The sequence below is a fragment of the Hemicordylus capensis genome, chromosome 5 (genome assembly GCF_027244095.1).
Source record: "Hemicordylus capensis ecotype Gifberg chromosome 5, rHemCap1.1.pri, whole genome shotgun sequence".
Classification (NCBI taxonomy): Eukaryota; Metazoa; Chordata; class Lepidosauria; order Squamata; family Cordylidae; genus Hemicordylus; species Hemicordylus capensis.
Window position 1 is genome coordinate 138,306,169 of NC_069661.1, and position 21,053 is coordinate 138,327,221.

General features: G+C 42.4%; 1 protein-coding gene and 1 long non-coding RNA gene across 8 annotated transcripts in view; one reads left to right on the plus strand and one right to left on the minus strand.

Moving 5' to 3' along the window:
- Positions 1-21,053, minus strand: part of SEMA3A (semaphorin 3A) — a 332,084-nt gene that overhangs the window by 65,961 nt on the left and 245,070 nt on the right. The window lies entirely within an intron of this gene.
- Positions 10,988-14,292, plus strand: LOC128327787 (uncharacterized). The gene is made up of 3 exons (XR_008308784.1): positions 10,988-11,108; positions 13,310-13,538; positions 14,205-14,292. It is a non-coding gene; the product is annotated as an uncharacterized LOC128327787 (long non-coding RNA).

A 21,053-nucleotide genomic window follows, 5' to 3' on the forward strand; every position in this document is an offset into this window, starting at 1 on the left:
TGTTTGGTGACGACTCAGAGGCGGGCCTTCTCTGTAGCTGCTCCTGAATTGTGGAATGCACTCCCAGCAGAAATTCATAATCTTGATTCTTTACTGTCCTTCAAGAGAGCCCTTAAAACCTATCTGTTTGGCCTGGCCTTTCAGGGTTTTTAATCAGTTTTTAATTGTTTTAATGTTAACCTGGTTTTCAGGGTTTTAATTGTTTTGATAGTTTAATTGTTTTTAAGTTGTTTTAAATTGGTATTTATATTTGTATCTCTATTTTAATTGTTCTTAATGTTTTCTGTTTTAATTGTAAACCGCCCTGAGCCATTTCGGAAGGGCGGTATAAAAATCAAATCAAATCAAATCAAATCAATCAATAATAAAATAGCCACCAGGAAGAAAAAAGGAAGCATCAATTATTGGGATGATTAACATCCAAATAATAACTATTAAAAATAAAAAAACCCATTAAAAATAACACTACTTTTAAAAGATAAATAAGAGAGAGTAATGCAGAAGTTTACACTCTACAGGCATTTTGGGAAGTATAGATTTAACTAGACAAATATTAATTAAAAGGAGAATGGTTGAATAATGTGGACATATGAAGATGCTGGATACTGAGTCAGATCAATGGTCCATCTAGCCCTGTACTGTGATACCCTACTCTGTTTAGCAGTTGCTCTCCAAAGTCTCTCTCAGATCTGCTATGTGGGATTTATTACTAGAGGTGCCAATAAATCAACCTGGAATCATCTCTGTGAATGCATGTGCTCTATTACAGAGCTAGCTGGAAAACTGTAATCATGCAATATATGAATTCCAAAGATAAGCCCAGAGGTGTACCAAGGTTGGAGTGGGCCCAGAGACGAGATTTTAAAATGGGCCCCCCACTGACTTGGCATGTGGGGGCCAAGGTCAATCTTTAGGGTGTTGATTATTAAAGTAACAATATTAATTAATTAAATCAAATTAAAATGAATTTAATTACAATTTAACTTTTGTTGGCAGGCTCAGATTAATTTAAAATTAAATTTCATTCTAATAAAATACATAAATACACTTGTTAAAAAGAAAAACAGCAGAGGCTCCTCCATGGATTCACAGCCTTCTTGATAATTCATGAACAAACTTTAAAATAGTGCATTTGTAAGGAAAAATAATACAAGCCTGCATGGTTTCACAGTTTATTATTCATACAAATCACCCTACTTAACATGGAACACTTATAAGCAAAAAAATAAGAGAAGTTTTTCTCTGAAATTTTGATTAAAATTACACCTTGATCCTTCTCCACACACTGTTCTGATCCTTCAACACAAACTCCACCTGTGTGGAAGATGGGAGAGAAAGGGGATGGGGGAGGCTTGACCAGAGAGAGAAAGAGGAATAGAAAAAGGAAAAGGGGATGGTGCAGGCTTGAGGGGGAAGAGAGGGAGAGAAAGAAAGAGCAAGAGAAAGTTTAAAAAGAGATGGAAAGAGGATGGGTAGGTTTGGCTTGAGATAATGACAGTGTGAGAGAGAGATAAATAGAAGAATAGAAAAAGAAAAAGGGGGTGGGCCAGGCTTGAGGGGAGAGAGAGGGAGAGAAAGAAAGAAAGAGAAAAGAAAAAGTTTAAAAAGAGATGGAAAGAAGATGAGTAGGTTTGGCTTGAGAGAGCGAGAGAGAGAGAGGAATAGAAAAAGAAAAAGGGATGGAGCAGGCTTGAGGCGAGAGAGGGAGAGAGAGAAAGAGTTTAAAAAGAAAGAACGATGGAAAGAGCCACCCTGCCACGCCAAACCTCCCGCTAGTTGCCGCTTGCCTCCCCCTGCCGCGAACCTCCGGGTTGTTTTGTAAATTTTTGTAAATTTAAGCCGCTGTGCAGCCGAGGGGATAGTTGCTGGGGGGTGAGCCAGCAGTTCTTCTACCCCACCCCCGGCGGTGGCTACTAGACCGATGCTGGGCCTGCCATTTCGTCCAGCGTCTCTTCCCAACTACTTAACATTCCGCTGCTTTCAGACAACTTTGCTCCAAGCACCTCGGCTGCTGCCGGGGCATGAGCTTCCTGGAAATGAGGGCACATGTGTGAATGTGCCCTCACGGTGTAGGCTCCCTGCCTACAAAGCAGACATGTCTGTTAGCAAGGTGGGAGCAGTGGCCACCTCAATAAACTGGGTAGGGTGGGCGCAGCAAACACATGCTGGCTACACGTAGAGTGTTGCCTTCTGCTGGGGCAAGGAGGTGGATGAGGCGAGAGCAAAGCAAGGCAAGAGGGATTGAGGCTGTGTTTGGGGTAGTAGCCAGAACCCAGGAACTCAGATTCTTGATTGAATTTATAATCCTTCTAGTGAAATGTCTCTGAGACAACGGCACTTTCCAATGGACATATTTTGTATCCAGGCAACCCCGGCTGGAGTTTCTACATGTGCAAACCAACAGGAAGTTTACTCTTGTGGAGTGGGGATTGGAGACGGACAAGTGCTGGATCCCAGGACCCCTGGGTTCTTCTTCAGCCACCCTGATGCAACCTTACCCAGAGCTTCCTCAGTCTCAGTCACCCCTTCCTACATCTGAACTGAACCCCTTCCGAGCTGCAGAACTCCCAAAGACACCCCCTTCCCTTCTTCTTACCCTTTTCTGCTCCCTCGCCAGGCCTGTCCCTCAGCCAAACTACAGCCGAGCACAGTCAGGCCTGTCCCTCAGCAGGAGGTGGGACCAACTAGCCAATCAGACCACACTTTCCTGACTTATCACAGCTTATTCCGCTAAGGCAGAACACTCTGGATCTTTCATATCAGGTTCCACCCACACTCCCCCAAATGCCATTTAGTGAACTCGCTGCAGCTGAGCGTTATGTTCGGCTCATGTTTGTCTTCTCAAAGCCCTCTAGTGGTTATTTCTGTCATTACAGCTCCCTGGAGCCAATTACAAGGCAAGGGGAGAAACCCCTTCCTGGGGTTTTAGCCAGGAAGGAATACCGAAGGAAGCCTGGGGAGTCGGGATTGATCATGTGACTTGCCTCTAGGGGGCCCTTTGAGGCAGCAGGCCGGGAGACAACTTTCTCCCCTTGCCTAAAGGATGGTACGCCCCTGGATAAGCCACAGTGGAAGTGTGTGAAGCTTGTTAGATACTCTGCACTAAGTTCAATAGGACATGGGCCCAAAAGGTATGCTTACATATGCCTGGGACCGTGTGCGAGTCCCTCCATCAGTACAGGAGCAGCCAGTTCTGCCATGGAGGAATAATACTACAGTTTGCCATTCAGATGATGGCCCAGGTATTTTTTCTGATCCAACCCCACTCTGCTCTTAAGATGGTGGTTTGGTGTGCTGTGTGCACTTCGTCTCCCCAATGTTAAACAATCTGTGCTCATGTGTTTTAAAAAAATAGACTTTTTTTTTTTAAAGCATGACTAAAACATGTTTAAGCATGATCAAAGAGGAACAAAGGCACAGTGGTAAACTTTCTAAATATTAACAATGCTTAGAACCCTGTCTCTGATCTCAATGCCAAGTCTAAAAATAGTACTGTTTATACAACAATCAAGCAAATAAAATGCAAATAATGTATTCTTTTTTCAATGTCCTTCTCCCTATTCCTTTAACAATAAAATGTGTCATAACTCAATCAGCACTTTCTATGAATTCCACATTATGGGTGCTCCTTTTGCTATTTACAGTTCTTCAGAGTTTTCATTGGCAAGAGCAACAATTAAGGCATTCTTGATATATGGCATCTAATTGAAACAAAAGAGATACCTGGATAAAGCTGGCCTTAAGATTCCTTGACTACTGTTAGCTTACTTAAGTAGTAGAAACATGCTTTGCTTGTGTCAGCATTTCAAGCTTAGATGAATCAAAGGGTAAAAAAATCAATCTAATAACTTATAACAAGAAATACAGTGACTAAATTACAACAGAAGAAAATTGTGCTTGCAAATGAATAGTACTGAGATTATAATTGAATTATAATTGAATTATAACACTATAATTGAACTATATTAAGATTAAAAGGCATCTTTAAAAAGTGGTGATTCTCTTTATTTAGCAGGGGGAGAGCAACTGACCCTATCTATCCCCAGCACAGCATCTCTTCAGTAACTTTTGCTGGTATCTATCTTATGTTTCTTTTTTAGATTGTGAACCCTTTGGGGACAGGGAGCCATTTTTTAATTTATATCTATGTAAACCACTTTGGGAACTTTTGTTGAACAGCAGTATATAAATATTTCTCTCTGAACCCCCCCCCCCGGAAAATCCAGCTTCCCCACTCCCCCCATCTATCTCTCTTGCTCTCCCTCCAACTCTCTCTGTCACTCTCCCTCCAACTCTCTCACTCCCCTCCCTTTCCCCAACTCCCCCATCTCTCTTGCTCCCCTCACAACTCTCCCCCACAACTCTCTCTTGCTCTTGCTTTCCCTAACTCTCCCTCTCTTCCTCCCCTCCCAACTCTCTCTTGCTCTCCTCCAACTTTCTCTCCCCCCTTCCCAACTCTCTCTTTCTCTCCCCCCCGAACACACTCTCTCCCCCTCTCCCCATCCCTCAGCCTCCCCCTCCCCTCCCTAGGGAGGGCAGCATCACGGTGGCCTATGTTGGCTCCTACCGCTGTGAAAGCACACAGAAGGGCAACCTCTGTCACCCTTAGGGATGTGCACAAAACCGGTTTGCCCGGATCGGTTTGGATCCAAACTGGGTCCGAACCAGGAGGGGGTGGTTCGGTTTTGGTTTTGTCCGAACCACCCCCTGGTTTGGTTTGGATCCGAACTGGTTTGGATCTGAACTGAACTGGTTTGGATCTCAAAAAGTAGCTAGGATGGTAGCTGGCACCCAGGGGTACCTGTCACCCAAACCCCAAAGCAATCGGACACTCGTACGATTTTTTATGAATTTTTGGAAATTATTTTTATTTTTTCTCTCATAGGATATAATGGGATTCGAACCAGACCATTATTCCTTATTGTGGAGCACCCATGGGTGCCAACAACCATGCAAACCCTGAAGCAATCCGACACCCCTATGATTTTTTATGAATATTTGAAATGTTTTAATTATTTTTCTCATAGAGTATAATGGGACCCGAACCAGTCCATATCCCCTATTGTGGAGCACCTAGGGGCACAAAAGCGGAGTGGGTGGTAGACAGATAGGGGTGCCTACCACCCAAAAAATCCCAAGGTAATTGGACACTCCTCTGATTATTGGTGAATTGTTAAAGTATTTTTGAATTCCTCATAGAGAATAATGAGGATTGCAGCAAATGTATAGCTTCACGTCGGGGGGAAAGGGGTGTTGTAGAGTGCAGTGTGGTGGCTGGTAGTTCCTAGGGTGGGCAAGGAAGCTACCTGAATTATTTGAAAGGAATTGGGGAAAGGGGTGATTTTTGGTTAATTGTTGAAGTTTACGTGTCTTTAAGGTTTTCCCCCATTAGATATAATGAAGGGTGTATCGCTTCACGTCGGGGGGAAAGGGGTGGCCTAGAGCAGTGTGGGGTTGGTGGTAGTGCCAGTTAGGGTCAGGGAAGCTACCTGAATTTTTTCAAAGGATTTGGGCAGAGGGCTGATTTTTGTTTAATTGTTGAAGTTTACGCGTCTTTAAGGTTTTTCCTCATAATAAGTTATAATGGAGCTTTCAGCAGCCCCGTAAGTGCACTTGCGGGGTGCTGGGGTGGCCCAGAGCGAGTGGTGGTGTAGTGCACATAGGGTGCCAACCACCCCCATGGGTTTCTAACCCATGGGGTACAGGGTTCTCTTGTTTCTGAGGTATTGAGTGTGGATTCTATGACAGCATATTAGAGTGGATTCATGGTGTGTCATTGAAAATTTTTACATCTTCATTTTCTTCAACTTTTTCAATTTTATGGTCCCACCAATTCTTGGCTACAGGTAGCTTGTATTTTTTGCAGATGTTCCAGTGTATCATCCCTGCTACCTTGTCATGCCTTTGTTTGTAGTCAGTCTGTGCGATCTTCTTACAACAGCTGATCAGGTGGTCCACTGTTTCATCTGCCTCTTTACAAAGGCGGCACTTGCTGTTTGTTGTGGATTTTTCTACTTTTGCTCTTATTGCATTTGTTCTTAGTGCCTGTTCTTGTGCAGCCAGTATTAAACCCTCTGTTTCTTCAAGTTGCCATTCTTAAGCCATTGCCAGGTCTTGGTGATGTCTGATTTTCCACTTATATTGTGCAAATATTGACCATGCACTATTATTATCATTATTATTATTATTATTATTATTATTAGTGAGATAGTGCCTCACCCCCAGTGATCCGAACCGGTTCCGGTTCGGAGGTTCGGATCCGAACCGAACCACCCCCGGTTCTGTTTGGATTCGAACCGAACCAGGGGTGGTTCGTTTCGAACTGGTTCGGACCGGTTTGGACCCCTGAAAATTGGTCGGATGGTAGCTGGCACCCATTCTAACCATTCTAAGCCAGTTATTCTAACTGGTTAGAATAAGCCAGGATCAATCAGTTTGTTAGGGGTGTGTGTTTCATTTTGGATACAAAATGTTTTGTGCCCAAAATAGGCCATTTCGGCTGTTTTGTAGCCGAAACAAAACACCCAGTGCTCAAAACAGAAAATTTTGTAGCCGAAACAAAACGTCCCTGTTTCTGATACAAAAAGTTTTGTTGTTTTGGCTGTTTTGGATCTCCATTTTGCAATTGCGAAATTTGCTGGGTTCTGTTGTTTCTGAGGTGTTCTGAGTGTAGATTCTCTGGTAGCATATCAGATTTTCAACGACAAACCATGAATCCACTCTCATATGCTACCAGAGAATAATCTACACTCAAAACATCTCAGAAACAAGAGGACCCGGTACCCCATGGTTAGCAACCCATGGGGGTGTTTGGCACCCTATGTGTTCCACACCACCACTCACTCTGGGCCCTCAAGTGTAGTTATGGGGCTGCTGAAACCTCCATCATTCCCTATGGGAAAGAACTTTAAAGATGCGTAAACTCCATTAAATTGTTAAAAATCATCCCTCTGCCAAATTTGAAATAATTCTGGCAGCTTCCGTGCCCTCACTGAGCACTACCACCCATCCTACTCTGCTCTGGACCACCCCTTTCCCCCGACGTGAAGCTATGCTTTTGATGAAACCTCCATTATTCCCTATGGGAAAAATCTTAAACTTCAAAAATTCACCAAAAATCAGCCCTTTGCCCAATTCCTCTGAAATTTGGGTGGTAGCTTCCACCCATTGGGCACTGCCACCCCCATTCACTAGTTTTGCCCTGGGGCCATTTTTAAACATCCAAATCATTTTGGATTTGGATTTTGCAATTTCGAACAAAGAACAAAATATTTTGGGGGTGTTTTGGATTGGCTGATTTCAAACAAAGAACAAAATGGGGGTGTTTCGGATTCAGGCCAAAAACAAGAGAGGAAAAAACCTCACAACCCTATAGTTTGTATGTAATGTCTGATCCTGGCTTCTTTCTAACCAAATTGGAAGTAGAATTCTAATTGGGGGGCATAGGAGGGGAGAACATGCACTCCTGAGGCTGAATGATGGCCTATATCACCAAGGGATAATCCTGGATACACATAACCTCTGGAATAGCCCAGTCTCCAGAAAAATCTTGGTATGCTGAATTTGAAAACATTAGAGATGGAAAACAGAATAAACTTGTATATTTTTGTACTTGGATTTTTATTGCATTAACAACTTTCAGTGGTTTAATCAAAACTACTTGTAAAGCCAACGTGGCAAAGGAGGGCTTTGTATTTTCAAGACTGGTCATTAAAGCAGTTTTTCCCATTTGCTTTACCCACCCTATGAGGAAAAACTTACTTCTTTGCAAAATTGTCAAATACAACACTTTATATTCAGCAAGGCAAGAAGAAAGAAAATGTTGAGCTGTGGTATAATTATCCGTTCTCAAGGTCTTTGTTCTTAAAGAGACAACAATAGTTTTGATTCTCTGTAATGACTAATTATATGATGAAGAAAAAATGAACACAGAAGTTGAGGGAAATTATACTGTAATTCTCCAAGTAAATTAGGTTTCTCACAAAACATTGCATATCAGCTGCCTCACTTGTTTAATTTTAAGGAGATAATTATCTTTACTAACCAAGTTTAGATGAGATAACATACTTGAAAAAACTGTATGTACACACTTAACTTTAAGTGAACTGCAAAGTTCATGCAAGGTTGACTTTGGACCACTTCATATTTGCATGTTTGTCATTCATTGAGAATTGGATGATGTCTGCATGTGTGAATTGCCTATCATGGATTACTCAAAACTAACAGAATATTTAGCACCACTCAAGGGCAACTCGAAATCACTTTTCAATGGCAACTAGTCCCACATCTGTTTGTGTCATAATCATGAATCTGCATGAACCAGATATAAGGATGGTTTTGCATTATGTGCCTTTGGGGAGGGCTGCAAGTGCAAAGTGCAATATCATAGCTACTGTTATCCAAGTTCTGTGTGGCATTCTGCATAGCCCTCCTTCAATGCTAAGGACCTGCTAGGGCTGCTGCACAACTTAAAAGATATCCCTGGCGAAGTAATGAGGGGTCCACTAAGAAATGCCTTTCAAGTGCTTCTGGGCTGCAGCACTGAACTCCTTTCCATTGTCTCCAATGGGAATGAGCACTGTGCTGCTGCTCAGAAGCATTTTAAAGTTCCATCACTACACCAGCAGGGCTGCTTTTGAAGTTGTGGAACAGCCCTTTAGCATTGACAGAGCACTGCACAGAACAGAGTGGGATGCTGGCAGGGAAACATTTTTCAGCAAGTTTAAGGCATACTCTGTCTTCCACACACTCCCACACCCCCGTGAACCCCTACCACCACAGTTCTCACAATAGTGACATTTGCCCCCCCCCAATACACATACACACCACATCTCAGTATTTGCTTAGCATACTTAGTATTTGCTTAGCATAATTTAGTTTTCTGATCACCTCAAGTTGCTTCATTTTCATACCTGAACTGTATGTGTGTGGGTTGGAGACCCATTTTGCAACTACAGATGTTATGTGAATAAGCAGCCACAAACCCACTGAAAACAAAGGAGTAATAATGGAATTGTCTGGATGTTTAGCACCATTTTTTTCCTATAGTAAACAGTATTTTAACAAGGGGTGATTTTTCAGAATTTTCAACATAAAAGACATGGGACACCAACACCAGAGAGGTGGCCAGTGCTATTGTTAAATTGCATTCGTGATATGGGGGAAATTGTATACAGGATTTTTCTGTTGTCTCTGCTAAGGAATTGAATTCGATGTTCACAACTTGTCCTGCATTATATAGGCCTGATATATTTCCACACTTGCCTTAACTTCCATGCCTGAGATTCTTTGTGTTCCACTTATCCCCAAATCTTCCCCTTCATTGCAGTTACATTTTAAGCACTTACTTGTTTTCTTTATAGATTCAGAGACAGCCACAAAACTGAGGTCACATTGAATATATTCTTGTGTGTATTATAATTAACTTTCACAAGTAGCGTAGACAAACTTGACACAAAATCTATTAAAGGAAGATTAAATCCATAGCAGCAGTAAAGTTTGAAATAAGCACGAGTTGAATGATTGTTTTTTACACTAACCTGTCACGCTAGTGAAACAACATAAAATTCATCAAGGCATGGAGACAACAGTTGGCAGAGCAGAGGACAAAAAATTATTCTTCATTACTCCTTTTGGTATTCAGTGTTATCACATCAATTATGACAACCCTATTTGGTATTCATGTGGATACAATGTGTAATTTCCAATTTAATTTAGAAACAGAACATGTGAAGAATAAACCACAGTACTTTAGCTCAGTGCACCTAATTTATGGGCTTATCACTGATGTGGCATTGAGTGTTGATTATGGGTGAAGTAGAGGGAAGCAAAAGTTTATGAAATCGCAGGAAAAGAAACAAAATGGAACAGACCAGTCACAGAATCCATTTTCCTGATTACATGAATGCCTTGCCATATTTTTAAAAACCAACTTTAGTTATAGAATTTTGCCAAGAATTTATACTACTGCACACTTTGAAAAACCAACTCTGATATGCATTACTATGCCTTTAACCGTGCAGTGAATTATCACAACCAAAGAGGCAGGTTTGCTTTGCTTTAACAAAGATGGAAGTGTGAGAGACTATGAGGTCATTCTCACAACCAGCCCTACCTGTGTAGCACAGTGCTAGCTTGGGTTGGGCTGGTTGAGAGAAGCACCAAGATCACTCCTGATCCCATCGCTCCTTCATCGGATAGCCCAGGTTTGAAACCCAGGTTAAAAGTGAGGTAGGAAAATGCACAAACACCTCTACCTCACTGCCCAATCATATGCATCATCAAGGATCTAAAAACAGCCACTGGGAGCCATGGCTATACAGCCTCAACTTCAGTGCAGCCAGGGAGAGAAGCCCTGCTGCACTGCAGTAGGCTGCCTCTCTGCTGCCCGTGTAGTGCACTGTGGGATGCAGGAGGACTTCCTCCTCCCGATTCCACATTGGGCAACCACTGCCACACCGGTCATGTGGGTGTGTGAGTGGTGGTGCCCCAAAGAGGCCAAGATTGGGGGGGGGGGTAAGGTAGGCATGATCCTGCCTTCCCCCCAGCCCTCCCCAGCCCAAGCAGTCATGTGAATGACCTTTATCGCTTTATTTTTGTTACCATGTCTAGTGCAAACCAACTGTGAAAAACCAAAGAACTAAATCCTATTCTAATCTATTCATATTTCAAACAAGATTCATTTTAAAAGAGAGTGTATTATTTGGCAAAAATACATGTTAAAGAGGATGCTGCCAATGAAAATGGCAGCTTTTTATCAAGTTCTTTCTCTCTCCTTCCACAATGTGTAGTATATGGTATCCTTGTCCTGATTGTCACAACCCTCTGCATTTCACCATCCCACCAGCCAATGACATTGGAAATGTCTAATGATGTCACAATGCATAACATTGTGACATCAAAACCTGTCACAAAGTTGCTGGAAGACCACTGAAGGACTGTCATTTTCAGAGACAGTCTTGTGTTTCTCTCTAATCTAGTTGTTAAGGATTTTGGTTTTTGGATGTGGTGGTTATTAGGGGTAGGATAAAGGAAAGGAGAATAAAAAGAGAGAGGGAAAGGGATGGGAGTAGGAGAAGAAATATTGAAACAGTCTGTAATAATTAAAAGTGAGTCCCATATTGCAGGTTGGGAATAAACAGTGCCAGCATCGTTGGGCAGCGCCATCCCTTGCAGGGTGTGGGGCGAAGGGGCCCACCCGCTGCATCTGATGTCATATGTCAGATGCTGCAGGGTGCATGGCCTTGCTCTGAAAAGGGGCCGCACGCCCCGTTTCAGAGCAAATGCCAGCCAGCGCTCTCTGCCAGGAGAACATCCCCTGGCCATGCTGAGAGCGTAGTGCTGGCCAGTATTTTGCTCTGAAACACAGGGGGTGTGGGGCCTGCCTCCCCCCTCCCCCAGGCAAGCACACATGGTGGCAGTAGGCAGTTCCAGGAGCTGAGGCGGGCGTGCAGACAGCCTGTGAGGCTGCCCGTCACTCGCTGGCACTGCAGGGCCCCTCCAGATGGACGGGTCTGTTGTTGGGTAGCCTGGGACCCTCAGAAGGGCCTATTGCAGATCCCTGAGAAATAGTGATCCCTAAGGCTGCTGATTCTCTGTGGGTGTAGCCTTTGTGTGGTGATGGCAGAAGCACTCTCTCAGGGTCCATGGTGGGGGCCCTCTGAAACCTGAGCTGCCTCTGGGGCTAAAGGTTAGAGAATATTGAAGGCAACTGATGGATTCATCCTAAAAAGTTGTCTTTGGTTTTGCTTTGTCTGTATGAAAAAGGAGCTGTATACAGAATACAGATCAGAGCTATATTACATAAATAAAAATATTCCTCAAGATTGGTTAGTCACACTGTATCCTTCCACCTCATCTATCTTGCTGTTAACGTAATTGAAAATACATTTTCTTTACAAAATCAAGACAAGCTGTGCAAGCAAGGAAATAAATCATCAAGTACATAATTTTGACAGTGCTATTGTTGGATAACATATTGGGCTTCAACGCAGAATGTATATGGATAATATTTGACAGTCTTCAGGCCGCAGTGCTAACGTGTGATGGCTCTCTTTTTGTAGATCTCATTTTAACCTTTTAAACTCACTTTAAGTTACTTTTATTTGCCAGTTTTGCAAGACACTGTACCAGACTTCCTCCAAATCCTCCTTTTTAAATTTATATTTAAAACTGCTATTTTGTACTTTGTACTCTTCCCTATCTTTTTGTTCCTATGTTTTTATTCATGGCTTTGATTTTCAATATAGTCCTCATAGAAAATATTCAGTCCTCCAAAACAAAATAATGTTCTTTACATATTTAGTGTCTCTGTTGAGATCAACCAATATGTCTAGTACATATATTCCGAAATCACAACTATTTTACAACAGCTTCTGTGATTTTTCATAGTATTTGGTAGTAGATTTTGGAGCAAATTTTGTAATGGTTATCCATATAACCATGAATAAATCATTCAATGATTTTTCATAGTATTTGGTAGGTTTGGGGGCAAATTTTGTAATGGTTTTGTGCTGGTTATTACCTATGAACTCCTGTTTTTTATAAACAAGGATTTAAGAGAATGTTTTCCATCATGAGCCCTTCCACCTATTGAGATAGTCTGGAGAGGTCTGTCTAAAATTGCCACCAACTTGTCTGGTGCAACTCAGGGCCAGGTTTTCTGTATAGCTGTTGGAATAAGAGCTTCACCATCTCTGGTAGCTTTAAAAAACACTCCTTTAGATGCATTTGTTAAACTACACTTTTTGTTACATTTTAAATTGTTTTAAATATTTGTTCAATTACTTTTAATTTTTGTATTGTATTTTAATTTTCTGTAAATCATCTAGAGATACATATTTAGGAGGTTTAAAAATGTGAACAAATAAATAAAATAAACATTTTTTTTCTTTTTTCATAGCAGTATAGCACTGGTTGCAAATCTACAGAGGAATAAAATTGCAAGTGCTTTCAGTTAAAGTAAATGCAGCCAATGACTTGCTTACCAGAAAGGAGGGAGAAAAGGCCAAAAAGCAAGTGGGACTGTAACACTTCAGAATGCAGCTGAGGATTGCACACATGCAATCTATTCCCAGTTTAAAATAAATTTTTAAAATCCCTCCCTGCATCAAGCAAGCAAGAAACAAATAAAACAAAATGGGGGCTAGGCTTGAACCCTTCTCATTGAACAAGCTTTCCCGTACATTGAACTAGCTTCCCCATACAAGTGCAATGTGAAGGGAAAAATTCAGTCCTGCGATCCCCCAGTTGCATTCTTATGAGGGCTTTGTCAGAACATGAACTAGCCTTGACTTTTCTCTTCATGCAGATAGATGTTGTGGACTTTCCAACAAGCATGAGGAGCTGAAGGAAAGGAAAAGGCTTCAAACCTTTGTGGGCAGAAACGAGTGAGACTGGACATTCACCTTGGAGCACCAGGCATGCTGTATTTGTTAGATTTGGAGTGGAGATCATTTATCTACCCCACTCGCAGCGGAAGTGCACAACTAAGGAGAACACTGCTAATTAACTTTGTCTGGAGACATGGAGTTAAAATTGTAAGTGTACAGCCAGGAACCCCCTCATCCTCCTAAATCAGGCGTCTGGGTCTCACGATCAGTGAGACCCAGTTTTGGGGCGGTGAGCATGGCTAGAGCCCTGGGTGGCCAGATCAGCCGCCCACACGATTGCTGGCTCCGTGATGGAGCCGGTGGGGACTGGGAGGGAGCCGATTGGCCCCCGCAAGCTCCAGCATGCTGGCAAGACCCCCAGAGCCGGAAGGCGGCTTTTCGCCTCCCCTCTGGGGGTCTCCTCATGAGTAGGTGTGGCGCAAAGCCACACTGCAGGTACTCACGATCTTCAAAACCAAGTTTGCGGAGCACTCGCTCCACAAACCTGGTTTTAGAGCAGGGGTTCTTGAGTGGGTTACCTGCTCTAGAACCACCAGGCTCGCAGCCGTGCCCGGTGGTTCTCACGATCACAGAAAATCGGGCTAGCAGAGGCTAGCCCAATTTTCTGTGAGCAAGAGAATAGCCCCATAATGTTCCATGAGTTTTCTTAAATTGTGTTTCTTTTTGTATAATTTAACCACTGAGGTTGCAGTTTTAAGAGGAAGTCTTCCCCTCAGACCTCCTGTCAAAAATTGTGCCCCCTGCAGGGGAAAACATATGCAGCTGCTTGAATACGTTTATCCAAGAGTAGTTACTTTCTCACTTCCTCCATAGACCTGCCAAATCTGGCTGCCTCACCTGGATGGTTTCCCCCAAAACCTCACCTGGGAGCAGCACCTACTGCCTTGATTTTCCTTGTTCCTCCCTTCTGTCCTGTTCACGTTACCTTTTTGAAAGTCAGAATAAGAGAGTTGTAGGAAGTATCTACCTGCCACTCTGCACTGCCCACCACATTTGAAGATGCAGTTTATGTGCAACAGTCTTATTCTGGTGATGAACTTGATTAACTGGAGTGGTGGGAAAGCCCTGGTGGCTGCTATAAGTCCTCTAACTGCCACAGGGCAAATATCTTCACTTTCCATCTGACCAGATCTTCTGATGCTGGCACAAGTTTGGACCTTCTACACAATATCAGGACTCTGACATTTTACTGACACACAACAACACAAGGCTATGTACCAGTATTTCCAATAATAACCTTCTTGATCAGGCACATAGCCTTATAAATAAAAAGTAAGGAATCATTTCTCTGTGATATGGCATGTACAACTTGTAGCTGAGTTAGAACAGTGACAAATCTATTAAAAGATACAGACTGATCATAGGCAATCCATTTGCAGTCCAAGAAAAATGGCTGGGAATTTATATTCCAATATGTATTGCATTGTAGATTGCAAAGTTCAGCATAATATAGTGTGAATGAGATTTGCATCAGACTCATTTTATCTGGGTGCTCATCCACAATTCAGGCTGCAGATGGTTACAAATCTATGAGAGAAACTACTCACAGAGATTACTTCTGCAGGCATGATCCCAATCCCCCATGTATGTATGTTGCAGAGGGATTCTCTCTGTTGCTGGATGAAGGTGAATGAGGAAACTAAATGCAGTGAAATAACTGATATTATAGGCTTGGCTTTGTTATGCTGGTTTGTTGTTGTTGAAAACTTGAGACAGTAGTTGCTTTTATTCTGTGAATCATTTAATTATCCCCATTGATCCCCATTGTTGTTCGGTCTTTTGCACTAAAGCAAGGCAACACATTTGTAGTTACAGAATTGCAACAGAAATATGGCAAATCAGTGACTGCAGATCTCCTTGTGCCCTCTGGGGCCCTCACTGCCTTTTCAGTTTGGCATACAATATGATGTATATTACTGCTTGTGCAGAGATGTGTCATGGGATTACACTCTATGTTGCCAACTATTTAGAGTTCACTGAGCTTTAACCTCTGGAAATTCTGAAAATTAAATAATGTCATGGCTGATATCAAACCATAGCTGGTATGAGATTGCTTAAATACTCTATTGCTTGGTGTAAATATTCAATAGATGTAGGTTAAATTGCATGGTAAGGGCTTGATTTAAATGCATCCACCACACTACATTAATGGAAACTAAGTACAAAAATCTGGGAGACTTTTGCTTCCAGAACTTACTACTGAGTAAATATGGTTATGATCCAGCTCCAAATATACCATTAAACATCCACCTGATCAAACATAGCAAATGTAAGATAATTTATTCTTTAACTGTTTCTATTTGATGAATGGTTAACCCTTGCAATGGCCACCTAATGCCGCAGTGAGGAAGTAACTTGCCTAGGGAGCGAGAGGTTGATGGTTCGAATCCCTGCTGGTAAATTTCCCAGACTATGGGAAACACCTATATCGGGCAGCAGTGATATAGCAACATGCTGAAAGGCATACTCTCATACTGTGCATAAGATGGTAAACCCCTCCTGTATTCTACCAAAGAAAACCACATGGTTCTGTGGTCTCCAGCAGTTGACATCGACTCGATGTGGCCTCCACACATGCTCAGAGGCCATTTGCATGACCACAATGCCCAGAGGCACATATTGGACTTAAGAAGGCCCGAACTGGGCCGAAGAAGGCCTGAACTGGCCTACTTTTGGGGAGGCAGGTGAGGATGGGGGGGAACCACTGCTGCCACCACCCTGCAGCCATTCCCCCATGGCCGTTGCCACAGCTGCTGCCACCGGCAGTGGTAAGTAGTTATGGGTGAGCCCAGTGGTTCCACGGCAGCTAGCCCGCCTAACAACCCTTCCCCTTAAAGGGGGTTAACCCTTAAACAAAGTTAAGCGAGCACTCCGTTAACCTTCTATTTTTGATCGTGTGTTAGCCGCAGCTGCTTGCAGCTATGGCTGACACACTCGAGGTGTGGGGAGGGGAGGGGGAATTTGTGTGGTGCCTTCCTGGGGCTCCCCTCCCCCTAGAACTCTCTGGTGAGCCACGGTCGGACTCGTGGGAGTGCCCGACCAAAGCCACTGCTTGTCTGGGCGACCGATCCATCCTCTTAGCAACAAGCGACTGCTCCTGTGCAGGGAGAGCGGGCTAAGCCCACTCTCCCCACTGAACCCCATGAGTCCCTACACATGGATCAATTGTATACTGATTTAGAGTTTATTGAAAGTAATGAACTGACAATTTTATCCAGAACTTTTGGACAGACCTGGTCCAAGATCCAGTGCTCGAGGCAACACCATGCACCTCTTCCCTCATCATTTCCCTTGATCAGCTGTCTAGTCAGCTACCTGGTCCCCTCCACCAGGCCTCATTGGTCGACCAGCCCTGCTCCTTTGAATTTTTGAGGAAAGCCAAAATAATTACAACAAGACTATCAAAATATCTCTCAGAAGGAAATGGATTGTTGAGTTTTTGCATATTCCTATTCAATAGTAACACCAGAGAATATAAGTCTTTTTAAACATGTAGTGGAAAGCTCAAAAGCTTGGTTCAGATGTAACAGAAAACCATGATTTCTCATAAAGAGAAGAAGTCTCAGAGAGCTGTGAGTTCCCTGTTCTTTTGTACTCTTTTAAACTCTCATTTTCATAAGAGAACGAGAGTAAAAGCTTTTGCTTTTTACTTGAACTAAACCACAGTTCCCATATTACATCTGAACTTGGGGAGATGTGGTTGATTCAGACCAGTTGGGTAATATATCTGGATCTGCAGCAATGGTTTGATCTTGATTTGCCTTACCTAGCAGTGGGTTTGAAAGAAATCACAGTTCTCTGAGTTTGTGTGGAACTGTGCTTTAATTCAGAAGCAAAGTTTACACCCAGCTCCTCACATAGATGAAAAAGGAGAGGGGAGTGGGAGCACACGAACCCATGACTCTCAAGGCACATCCTCATAATGGTAAGTCATGGTTCTCCTTTATACCTGAAGCCAGCAAAAGCATCAACTTAAGGGGAAAAAATATCTTTCCATTAAATACTAATGTGCATAGATAACATTTATTTTGAAGGATGGTGTTTATCATAATGTGTATGCATGTAACATACCAAATACCAAATAATTAAAATTCAAAAGCATACAAAGAAGTTTTTATTATTTTAAAATGTGTATTCTTTGCATCTTTGAATTTTTATCCCGTTTCTTGTAGCCAGGTGGTGACCTTCTTTTTGCTGCATGAATCAACCTAACATTATTGTATGAACTGCATTCATTGACAAATTAGTTTTGTCAGCTGGTTCCAACCACAAACAGCAGTTATTATCACATTTGACAAAATCCAACAGGATGTTGTCTTTCAAAAGAAATGAATGGGAGCTGTGCAAAAGCATGGTAGAAGTCCAGCATTTCCAGTAAGAATAGAAATACCAAAATACAACATTAAGCCTTTAACAATAAAAAGGTTTAAGACCATAAGGCACAAATTTACATAAGATGACCAATAGAACTATCATTTCAAATAAAGTGACAATGAGATATTCAATTATAAAATAAACCCCAAATAAAAAGGTAAAATTAATCCATCAAAGTTGTAACCTTCTTGCCTGAAAGATAAGAGAACTACTTATCTAATTATTTCAATATTTGTGAGCAATTGAGAAATATGTAATTTTTAATTACAATTTATCTGATCTTGTTATACTGGAAGGTAGAGACAAGGCTATGAGTGCAAACCTATGTATACTTACTTGGGATAAATTCCCATTGAACTCTCAGTTTTAGTGCTTATAAAAATGAATTATTCCCTGTAACAGAGCCTTTTCCTCATCCATGTAGGATGTGTCTGTTGAACTCCAATCATCAATTAGCATTAACTGGCATCATGCAGATGAAAATTTCTAATCTCTTCCTCCCCCCACATGCGCCTTTATGGCACATGTGCCCTGGTCACATCACACTTAACCTTTGCCATGGTGCCTCAAAGAAGAATTTGCTTCACTCCATTCATGCTCTGCAGTGTTTGGCAAACCACACTCCAGCTTTGCACTGGGCCTTTATATTGAACACACTAATCTGATTGTTCTTCCACTCTACAAACTCTAGGTCAACAATCAAGCTGTTGCCAGAAACTAATTAATTTGCAAACAGTCCCTATTTTCACAGAGGGAGAGCTATTGAGAGCTATGTCAGCAGAGGCGATCATGCTGCATTGTTGTGGCATCCACTTTTCTGTGCAATTCGTCTCACTCATTTTCACCACACACACATGAACTCAAATTATGTGGTCAACAATAAATCTCTTAATGCCCACCAGACTTTGAATATGGTGGCCCAAAGAGAGGAAATTGGTATTAACACTGTCAATGCTAATAAAACTAATTGCCACATCAAAATGGGGGAGAGGAGGAAGTAGCACAATGACAACATTAGGGATCAAATGTTCAGTGTTTGCCTACTGAAGTCAATATTTTGTCATGATGTTCAAAGGAAATAAAGCAACCATTATCTTTCTTACTCAACAAACCTGTTCAAGACAAAAGTGAGATATTCCTAATGCCTTTGTTTTCTATTTATTGTGCTGAAGAAGAAGATCCCACTCAGCCTGAAAAGGCTTTGCCTCTGTCACAGGGTATTCATAATGCATTAGAATGATCATTGGTGCAGTCTCCTAGGTCATGGTCTAGTGTGGATCACTTTTTTCTTTTAAACAAATCCTTTTGCCCCCCACAGAGAGTGTATCCCTTTTCCAAGATCTTTTCCAAGATCTTTTGTAAAAGGATGTAAAAGGATGTAAAACAGTTTATGAGAGAGTGAGGCTATTCACATGACTGCTCCAAAGTGGGCTAAGGGATCCCAGCACGCTTTTGTGTGCTCATGAGAACCACTGGGAGGCACACGGCTCCTGGCAGTTAGCTCGCTTAATTCTCCCCCTTAACTGAGGTTAGTGGAGCAAGCGCTCTGCTAACCTCATTTTGGTGATCGTGAGTCGCCATGGCACGGCTCCACCCCGACTCACAAGGAGACCTCCAACAAGCCTCCCGACCTTGGGGGTCTACCCAGGATGCCCAGAACACTTGCGTGGGACATTCTGGGACTTCCAAGGGCCAAGTGGCCCTCAATCCCTGCCACCCTTACTGGTTCCGTGATGGAGCCAGTAATTGTGTGGGTGGCTGAACCAGCCACCCAGGGCGAGCTCCCTACCTGTCTGCAGGGAGAGTGGGCTAAGCTCGCTCTTCCCACAGAGCCCGCTTAGGCTCTATGCACAGATCGTGTGTAGCGCCTCAGTGAGTGTCAGGGGAATTAGGGAAGATCTTTTCATTGCTAAGGATAATACTCCCTCACTCTAATCCACTTGCACACAGTGGATTGATGCACATTTGGACATGCACCTCAGATGGATGATGTACAATCAAATGAAGCTTTCATCCAAATGTGCTGCATTATTTTCAATGAGGTGTGTATTTGAACTGCATCTGAATATGCATCCCCATCTATATTCTTCCACAACTACTCATACATAACTAAGCACAACTAGAGCAGAGTCTTGAGGTGCAGCACTGACAATGAAACACGCAGTATAGTTCAGCATGACAGGAAGTGTCAGGTCAGCAACATCCTTCTCCCATTAAGAGAGAGGGAGAACAATAGAGAAAGAGAAAAAGACAGACAGATATACAAACTAAAAAGGTTTCACACGTTGTAGGCTGGGGTTAAAGGTGGGTCCTGGAATCTAAAAAGATGGAATCTATTGATACTGACTAACTGCAGATACACTGAACAGTTCTATTTACACCTGTTTTATATGTTGCCTCTGATACATATTTGATTATTCCCACTGGGCTGAAGTCCAGGGCCTCCACAGCCCCTGGGGGCCCCCAAATAATCTTTAGTCTGTCCTAGGTAGTTTGGTCGCTGCGCCATGCTGCCGGCCAGCACAGTGCCAGGTGGCCAAGCATGACTGTGACCTGTGCCAGGCACTGAGCATGACGTCTGCTTTAGAAACGGGGTGGGGGTGGGGTGGGGAAAGAAATATGTGGGAGGGGAATATGTTGTGTGTTGAAAAGTTTCTGCTAATGCATATTTGCATAAATATACCTGTTTTATATTCTTACATTCTTGTGAGTTCAGTTGCTGTTTGTGCCCTCAAGAACCCATGTGTTAAACTACTATTAAGGATATTAATATACTGCTCTTCTACCAAAGTTCGCAAAGCAGTTCACATAGAAAAATATATACATAAGATGGTCTCCTGTCCCCAAAAGGCTCACAATGTTAAAGATTCTAAAAGCACACAATTAAAAATACAGCGTGTGTCAGTGTGTGTGTGTGTGTGTGTGTGTGTGTCTTTGTGTAGAGGGATGATGCTTAACTTGCTGCGGGGGTGGGAGGTGTTCCAAAGGCCTTTAGGTCCAGGCTCCAAAATTACCTAGGTACAGCTTTGGGTGCAATCTAAATTTAACAGTGTATATACACAAAATCCTGTTTATTTTCCTGCACAGATACTGATAGAGTTGGCTCTATTTTTGTAAAACTTTATATATTTTTATTTTTTTATTTTTTGTTCATAGAAATGAATTTTTAATGCATTAAAAATAATAATACCAGAAGCATGCTGGAGGCAAAAGCACTACAACAACAGGTAGGTAGGAAGGAAACAGGAATGGTGCAATACAGTTTATTAAAAGGCAGAACCCAATGCA